This window comes from Emiliania huxleyi, assembly GCF_000372725.1.
Source record: "Emiliania huxleyi CCMP1516 unplaced genomic scaffold EMIHUscaffold_62, whole genome shotgun sequence".
NCBI lineage: Eukaryota > Haptophyta > Isochrysidales > Noelaerhabdaceae > Emiliania > Emiliania huxleyi.
The window spans coordinates 209,418-219,009 of NW_005197351.1; positions in this window are offsets into that span (position 1 = coordinate 209,418).

Consider the following 9,592-nt stretch of genomic DNA (forward strand, 5'->3'; position numbering starts at 1 on the left):
TGGAGGGGCAAAGTTAAAAGGAAAACCTTTGGGGGGCCCCTGGGGGGGGGGCCCATCCCGCGGGTTTTTTTGGAGGCTTGGGCCCCCCCCCGCCTTTGGCCCCCGGGGTGACCCAAACCTCCCCGGAACTGGGTTTTAAACCGGGGGGGGGGTTTTTCCCCCCCCCCCCCCCCCTTTGGATTCGGGACGCTGCGTGCACTCTCCACTCTGACCGTGGTCACACTGCACGACACAAGCATGCGTATCATACACCGGTAATTGAAGAGCACAGTTTTTTTTGGGGGGGGGGGGGGGTCGCGTTCGACTTTTCGGGCCCGCGCTGCTGCTGGCGGGGGCTCTCCTCTGTCTCTCTCAAACCGTATACGCTCTCTACGGTAGAGGCTAGAGCCGTACCTGTAGAGGGAGCGGACCGTGAGTTGAGGAAATCGGAGGACGCGACCCACTTCTCCACAGACGGTCCCGCGCCTCGCCGCTATGACGGCGACACGGCCGCAGCTCGTGTGCGTGTCGCCGTCTTTGTCCGGAGTGAAAAGTCCAACGCGCTCGTGTCGGTGACGGTGTCCTCCAACCTGCGCCGCGCTCGGCGAACCTCGACAGCGCCTTCGATGGCATGCAGCTCTTTGCGTCAGAAGCCTGGAGAGCAGCTCCTCGGCTGCTCACACGCTCTGCACAGTTGACACAGCCTACTGTGCGGCTACCACAGCTGTGACAGCGATGGGCTCGCCCTCACTGGCCCTCAGTCACTTGTGCTGCGGCTTGTGTGAGCGACACTGCTCGGCGACTGCCGGCACACTGTGAGACCATGGGTGTGAGGTAAAACCACGCTACCAGCGCTTGGTCACATCGGCCCCGAGGTCAGATCCTTCTACTCTGTTAGTGACAAGACTTGTCTACTGGCTGGAGCCGAGCAGGAGGGCCCGGCGCACAACCCCTGGTCAACTCACGGTCCACACCCCGTACGGCGGGGTCCTACTACACTCGTACACCATTGTGTATGTCCTGATATAAAAAGACCGCGCTTACATATCGTATGTGTATCGCACTTTCACTTTGCAGGTCAGAAGGCTTCGTAGCCCTCCGGTCTACTAAAGCAAGGGGTAATGGAAATCTCTAGTCTTTTTTAGAGATTGAGAGCTTAAAGATTTGAAAGACTCCACTCGGGTCTACAGTGCTACCCAGAGATTTGAGAGAAAAGCAGCGCACAGGCGCCATGGATCCGGCGGTGCCGCTCCTGAGTCCTGTCCCTGCGTGCGAGCTGCGACCTGCGTGTCTCTTCACTCTTGCGGACTGCGCGGTGGAAGACTTCAGATGCGTCTCGTCGGCGTGCTCCGAGTGATTTGACGAGATCAGGTTGTTGACGAGTTGCAAGTGCTCGGGGGCTCGCGCTCGAGGGTTGTGCGCCGGATCTTTGACCTGACGCCTACGAGTTGTGCACACACTGAGTATACCAGATGCGGGTGTGTGGGCATGACACGGGGGGCATGGCTGACCATCGCTCCCAGTACTGGTCGACGTCACTCGAGACGACGATGAGACGCGGTGAGCGGTTGTACAGGTCGAGCTCGCCGACTGTCTGCTCGGAGTTGTCGAGCAGCTGCTCGATCTCCGCGCCGGTCCACGAGGGGCCAGGCGTCGTATTTGTCGCATCAGACTGCTCCTCTGGCGGTGCCAGGTTGAGAGCTGATACGTTTCGCTCGTCGCCTTCGATGGTAATGATGCACGTCGAATTGATGTCATCTACGTTGTCGATTCGGGCTCGACGAGGGGCCGCCGTCGCGGTGGAAACGAACCATACATTGTCACCTTTGTTCAGCTGCACGACTTGCGGTGTGCTTGGCACTCCATCGTCCGTCGCCGCATCAGCAGCAGCTGGCTCGTCGCGACATATCGTCGAGTTGGCCGGCAGTGGCGGGCGAGGGCGATGCATGGAAAGAGTTGACTTGGAAACGGTCGTGCTGTAGTCGTCGATGCGGATCGTGTAGTATGGCAAGTTGTCCCACGGTCGGTGCTTGGCTACGATGGTTGCGTTTCGAGGTACGCCATCGCGGCACCTGTAGCGCACGCTCTCGGACACCGCGAAATCCTGAAGGTGGCTGCACGCAGGCATGGAGTCTCTGAGCACGGCAAGACGCACGGTCTTGGAGTTCGCTATCTCCGCTGCACCAGGCGGAGCTGCTGTCCGGAGCCATCGTGCGACGTGCTCCGTGAGCTTGCCGACGGTCATAGTCGAACACACGTCTTCCAGTCGGAAACGATCAGACGCATCGAGTGTGACCGCTGTCTCTCGATGGTCGTCGAAGAAGCAGAATCGCGTCGCGTCGAGCTGAAGCTCCCACGTCTGCGGTGCCTATGATGTGATCGTGACGAGACGAGTGAGTAGATTAAGATTGCGCGTGGTGGATCGAGACACTGTCCGAGGCATAGGGTTTGTCGGTGAGAGTGGCGGGGAACGTGAGTGTGCTGGATTGGAGCTGGTGCGAGAGCGCAGCAGAGGCGTACGTGTGGCTCGATGTTTGACTGTCAGCGATAGCTACGGTCTCCGAGTGTCGACGAGCGGGTATGCGTGTCATGGTGCGTGCGGGTGCTCGGACACGAAGGCGTCGGCGCTGTGAAGCTGTATGTTGTGGTGAGCGACGAGGCAGGCGGAAATGTCGGCGGCGGCGAAGAAGGTGGGTGTGCGACGGTAATGGCGAGGGCGTCAGTGGCGAGGGCAGCGGTGACGATGGTGGCGGGCTCGCAAGAGGAGTCTCTGGGATGGCGGAGATCGTGACGTCGGTGTTGGAAGGGGCGGAGAGGGCGGCGGCAAGGGCGATGGCGATGGGGAGGGTGGCCGGTGGAGAGAAGTGTCGGGATGAGCGATGGTGAAGGCATGGAGGAAGTACGCGAGAGAGATCGGCGGAAGTGGAGGTGTGGGTTGCCGCTACGTTCCTACGATAACGACAGTGATTTAGTGCTGATAACGGGACTGCGATACGTGTGCGCGTGGTTTGTAGGCGTGTAGGCTCAGGCCTGTCAGCGCAGCGCAGCGTTTGAGTGAGGTGGGGCGGGATGGCGAGGAGAGAGATAGTGTCAGTAGCGGAGGAGGGTGTTTGGAGGCCGTCTGGGTCTAGCTCGGCGCTGCCGTCGGTCGCGAGGTCAGTGTCGTAAGTTGAAGAAATCTCGGGGACGGTGGGGTCCGATATGATTATCATTGGGTGATGAATGACGGAGGAGATGCGGGTGTCGGAGGGTATGGATTCACTAGTCGTTGGAGATAGCCGAATGATCACGCGCGCGTGCAGGCGAACAGGGTAAGGGAGGCACCTTTGCAACGCCGCGAATCCAGTCGATCTGCGCGCACGGCGGTAGAGCGAGGGTCGAGTCGATCGGCGTCCAGATGTCGTGCTGCAGGTACTGAAACGGCGCCTCCGGGTCGCAGCGGCTTTTGTGGTGCGCGTCGCGTACCAGTGGCGTGACGTTCCGAAGTCGGCGTAGCTGGAGCTTGATTGCTTCGGCGGATCGGCTGCTCACGCGAATGTCGGTGATCTTCGCGCCGCTCTGGTACGAGTGCAACAGGAGGCGGTCCTCCTCGATCGTCCACGGAGTGTAGTTTGAGTTCATCGACACGTTTTTTCGCGCGTGCAGCTTCACGAGAGCGTCCTCGACCCACGGCTGCAGGCTTGCCTCGGTGTTCAGCTGCGTCTCCGCCTCCTCGCGCTCGTCGCAGGATCCACAGATCAGTCGGAGGTCGTCGAGAGCGTCGAGTCTTTTGAGAACCTTTTTCCATCGCCACTTAATTGCATCCTTGCTTCGTTTGGTGGCGGATTCAAACGGCCACTGCTCTGCCACCTTTGGCAACGAGATGCCGTCTCGGACGTGGCGCAGCAGCACGAAGGCATCCATCTCCGGACGCCACGGGACGGCGCTGTGCTTTGATCGGCCGGATGCGTGGACGGCCATGAGGCTGCGACGCAGTGCATCGGGAAGAGGGGAAATGTAGTCCTCTTGCACCACTTGGTCGGACGAACAGGGACCGCCGTTCATGGCAGCGAGAGCGTAGAGGAGCAACCTGTGCATCGCGAGCACAGAGGCAGCAAGCCACCTCGAATCGGCGATGGGATCGTGGCGGCGATCGCTGGACACGTCCCTGTCCTCTCGACGGCGAACTCCACCCCCATGACCCTTTAGGAAAAATGCTCCCCAGAAGACTTCAGTTGTAAATGGTCAAAATCAAGGTTTGTAACGCGAGCTGTGCCACAGTGAAATGGAACTAGCCAACAGGAATGAAGAATGAATGAGAGTTAGCGAGACGATCGAGGGGTCCCGTGCATGCGGAATCCGACCCCATCCCAGTGTGCAACAGTGCAACAGTAGCGGCCGGCAGCAACGTATGGCATTTGTCCGTTTGTGTCCCGAAACTTTTTACAATGCAACATGTTGAGACGAGTCCGCGACACTTCCCTGATTCACGGCTCGAATCGCCTGTTCTCGCAGATCAGCCTCCGGCATTTCATGTGTCCGTCAATGATGTAGCACAAGCAGGTTCGACCGCCGTCCTTGGGCTCGAGGCAGACGAGCTCGTGCTCCCTTCCCCACTTGTCGGTGAAGCGAAGCAACGATGAGCGAGTCAGCGTCGAAGCGGCCGGTCTTTGGGTCGCGACGCATGGTGTAGTCTAGCAAGGTCTCGTCGAGGTGGGTGGGCGACGCAAAGCTCAGCGGCTCCTTGGGTAGTTGGAGCTCGTCGCGCCAGCGGAGGAGCGTCCACGCGAGCCAGGCGTGGGACAGCGCTATCCGCAAAGGCTCGACCAGCTGCGGCGGCTCGTCGGCAAAGGTCGTCCACTCCTTGGCGTACGGCTCAAAGCCGGTGTGCGAGTGGAGCATCTGCGTGTCGAGGCGCCACAGCATCTCGCCCTCAAAGATGATGTCTCGCGACAGCTGGACGTACTTGCGAGTCTGATCCATCGCGCCGTCATACGGCACCTGCTTGCCCTGAGCCAGCCGAGACTCCTCGGCATATGAGAGGTTGTGCTTGGCGCGGCAAGTTGGGCAGCGCTTGCAGTAGAGGAGCCCGCCAAAGCGCCCGTGCGTGCAGACAACGGTCGGATGGACGGGCTCGTCGCTGACCACAAGGCACACCTTCTGCCCTTGCAAAGCGCAGACGGCGCAGAACTCAATCTGCGGGACCAGGTGGAGCGGCGTGGATTTCTCCTGCTCATGGAAGCGCTTGCGGTCGAGAAGATCCACGAGAGCGCTGATGCCCGCCTCGCTCTCGATGCTGCTGACGAGGACGTTGATGGTCGTGGACGCGTGCTTTGTTTGCATGTCGGCAGCGATGAGCTCTGCGCGGTCGGGTGTGTCGACTGGGTAGCGAGCCATGCCGAGGAGAAGCGCGACGATCTCGTCCTCACTCTCGAGCGGCCGCAGCTTCGTGGAGAACCGCCTCAGGCCGGCGGCGAGATGGACGGTGTCGGCGGCGCAAAGCATTGCAAGCCGAGCGTGCCTCTTTCAGTCTCAATCTCAAATCTCGAGTCACGCTGCCCGAGTAGATTTCGGTGGTCCCGCAAGTGATGTTTTTCGAACGATGCGAGATAAAGGCGTTGGAAGGTTGAGGAAGTTCACAGCATTCTGCATCGAAAACGGAATCTCTCTTGCTTGCAGTCTCAGTCTCTCCCACCCCTCATCGAAATCTCAAACTCCCAAAGCGAAAAGGAATCTTGTCCATTTGAGATCTCACGCGCTTCCTCTAGAAACTCACACCGAGCGACGGGAAGACTGAGATTTCGTGGCTGAAGTCTCGACGAAGATTTGGGAGATCTCAAGGGCGGGACTAGAGACTGAGATCTGCCCTGAAATCTTCAGGTCTCACTCCTCTCAATCTCTAAGAAAGACTAGAGATTTCCATGACTGCAGTCCGATCCAGTTGAGTACTAAACAACAAGAGAGAGGCACCGCCGCGGCGGTTCCAAGGTGAGATGGCCACTGCAGTGCTCCCCTACTCCGTCTCGCGCGTGATCGCGAAGCGCAGCACGCACGTGACAAAGTCGCGCGCCGCGATGCCGTTCGTGTTTCCTGCCGAGTCGAGATGGTGCCGCTCGTGGATCTCGTAGAGCGAGACGACGAGGAGCGCCGCCCGCGCGCGCGCCGCTGCGGGGAAGAGCGAGTGGCTTGCCGGCGACCACGGCGCCGCTGCCCGCCGGATCAGCGCCGCCGCCTCGCCCTCGCCGCCCGCAGCGCGCTGCAGCGGCGTCGGCTCGCCCTCGTGCAAGCTTGCGCCGCTGCGGAGGAGGGAGGTGGCACGGGCGGCGGTGAGGGTCTCAAGGTGCGCGAGCGGCGTCCAGCCGCGGCTGGCGACCAGCCAGGCGGCGAGGTCGGCGTGGCCGCGGCTGTTTGCCACCTCCTCGGGCGTGCCGAAGGGCGGCACCGCGGCGCGGGAGGCGCCGTAGGAGGAGAGGAGCTTGGCGATCTCGACATGGCCGAAGTGGCTCGCAGCGAACAGCGGCGTGACGCCGTTCTGCTTGGCTTGGTCGACCGCCGCGCCAGCCTCGAGGAGCAGCGCGGCGACCTTGAGGTGGCCCTTCTGGCTCGCCATCAATAGCGGCGTGGCGCCGCTCTGCTTGGCTTGGTCGACCGCCGCACCGGCCTCGAGGAGCAGCCGGGCGCACTTGAGGTGGCCGTTCTGACACGCGATGTACAGCGGCGTGGCGCCATTCTCCTTGGCCTGATTGATCGCCGCGCTGGCCTCGAGCAGCAGCCGGGCGATCTCGAGGTGGTTGTTCTGGCACGCAACGGAGAGCGGCGTGGCGCCATTGTCCGTGGCTTGGCCGACCGCCGCGTTGGCCTCGAGAAGCAGGCGGACGATCTCGACGTGGCCGTTCTGGCACGCGATGAGCAGCGGCGTGACGCCATCGTTGCGGGCTTGGCTGACCGAAGCGCCCGCCTCGAGAAGCAGCCGGGCGATCTCGAGGTGACCCCTCTCGCACGCGATGAGCAGCGGCGTGGCGCCGTCCTCCGCGGCTTGGCTGACTGCCGCGCTGGCCTCGAGAAGCAGCTCGGCGCACTCGACGTGGCCCTGCTGGCACGCGATGTACAGCGGCGTGGCGCCGCCATCCATGGCTTGGTTGATCAAAGCGCCGGCGTCGCGCAGCAGCCGGGCGATCTCGACGTGGCCCTTCTCGCACGCCATGCACAGCGGCGTGGCGCCGTCCTCCGCGGCTTGGTTGAGCGAAGCGCCAGCGTCGCGCAACAGCCGGGCGACGTCGAGGTGGCCCTTCTGGCACGCGATGTACAGCGGGGTGATGCCGTCCTCATCGGCTTGGTTGACCGCCGCGCTGGCCTCGAGGAGAAGGTGGGCGCACTCGACGCGGCCCTCTTGCCGGCATCGCGCAGCAGCCGGGCGATCTCGAGGTGGCCCTGCCAGCATGCAATGTACAGCGGCGTGGTGCCATCATGCGTGGCCTGGTTGATCGCCGCGCTGGCCTCGAGAAGCAGCCGGGCGCACTCGAGGCGGTTGTTCTGGCACGCGATGAACAGCGGCGTGGTGCCTTTCTCAAGGGCTTGATTGATGTCAGCGCCAGCGTCGCGCAGCAGCCGGGTGCACTCAATCTGCCCCCCCTGGCACGCGATGAACAGCGCGGCGCGGCCGGTGCCGTTCGTCGCCCCCACGCTCGCGCCGGCTTCGAGCAGCAGCCGCACCGCCTCGGCTTGCCCGTGACGAGCGGCCCAGGTCAGCAGCGTGTCTTGCGTGTTGGTGTCGAGCCGCGCGTCGAGCCTGCCGCGCGTCCGCCGACCGGAGAGGAAGGCGCGCAGCGAGCCCAGGTCGCCCACCGCCAGGTAGCCCAGAGGAAGGCTAACGCCGCTCATCTGCCCCCTGCCCGCTCATGCCGCCAGAAAGAAGAAAACGAGCGCCTTCAGCATGTCCTGGTACGGAGGCGTCGCCGCCGCGCTTGCGCGCGCGCGGGGCGGCGCCGGAGCCCACCTGCTGGCTGGCACCGCCACGGCGCGACGCCCGGGGCGGGACGCGGGGTCGAGAAGAAGACTCAGAGCGAGGCTTCAGGGCAGCTCCACAACGAGCATTCTGACGCCGAGAAGCTCTCTGGCGACGAGCAGCGGCGGAGAGGCCTGGGCGATCCGGCCGATTCGGCGGCGCGCGGCGCGCAGGCACCCCACCCGCCCACGGCCGCAGCGGCGTGGCTGGCGAGGACCGCCCTCGCCTTCCTCGGCGAGAATGGCGAAACTCTCCTCGCAGTCCTACATCCAAAACGGCGACTCGCGCGCGTGGCACGATTGGCCCCTCGGGCGCGCTCGATGCCCAGCCCCGCGGCGCGTCGTTCCGTTTTGCCGCGGTGCCGCATTCGTCGAAGTGCTTCTTTAGCAGGCGGTGGACTGTCGGCTGCGAGGACGGTCGCACTTGCGCGAGGCGAGGCGAGCATTGCTGCGCATTGCATGCGCCATGACTCGCGCTAGCGCCTGCGGGAGCTCCTGGCTGAGCGTAGGTTGAGTCCAGGCGAGTTGCGCTGGCCACGATCGCTGCGCCAAGCCGAGCTGACGCGCCGAGGCGCCGGCCAGTCGCAGCCGTGAGACATGCCACAGCAGCAGACTCTGGCACCTCTGCCACCCATTGGGCGGGAAGACAGAAGGCCAGGCCAGCGCCCAGGCAAGTGCAACGCGCCTCATGTCGGAGAGCGACGTGCCTCGTTCACCGCTTATGATGTAGAGGTTGTTGACTTGGTTGTTGTAGAGATTTCACATTGTCCTATGTAACGACGGTCAACGGACCTGTCCACTCGTCGTGTCCTCCTGTGTCCAGCGCGCACGGCGCACAGCGGCGCAGCGGCCCTCCAGTGCAAGCGGTCTGTCGTCAGCAAGGAGAGTGGACTCAGCTGCCAAATGCCAAAAAATCCGCTATACGGCTCTATCCCGTATCCGGCAAATCGCGCCTGTATGTGTACCGTCTACGCAAAAGAGCGAACACGGGCCACTCGTTTGTTTGGCAAGCGCTCGCGGCCGGCGCTCAATCCTGCCGACACGATACATGCGAAGTACTCCCGGACCACTCCCTCCCCACCTCGACAGAGACCGGGACACTCGCTGGTGCGCGCCCCTCCTAGCGCCAAACACCGGCGGCTGCACACGGCTAGCAAGCTGGCCGGAGGCCGGCTACACCGTCTCCTGCTCGGGCGAGAGCGCCTCGAGCATTTTGGAGATGTCCTGCTCGCGCGCCCCGCCGGCGGCCGGCAAGTACTCCGACTCGGACAACGTCGCGGCCACGTTGCAAGCGCGCGGGTCGAGCAGCGACCGGACGATCACCTCTGCCACGTCGGCGCGCGAGACGGACCCGCGCGCGCGCGCCGCGCTCGCCGCCTCCTGCGAGAAGACGAGGCGACGCACGCCGCCGGGTAAGTCGTCGAGCAGCGCCTAGCGAGCGGCAAGTCGAGGAAGTGTCTCGGAAGTGTCTCGGAAGTGTCTCGGACGTGTCTCGTACTAGGCCCCGGGCACGGGGCGGCATCAGACAGGGGCTGGGCCGAAACCTGTCCTAGAGCCTTCCGAGGACTTTCAGAGACAGTGGCGACGCAGGTTGCCCGTACCTTAAACAGCCTGGCTGCGGGGCGGGGAG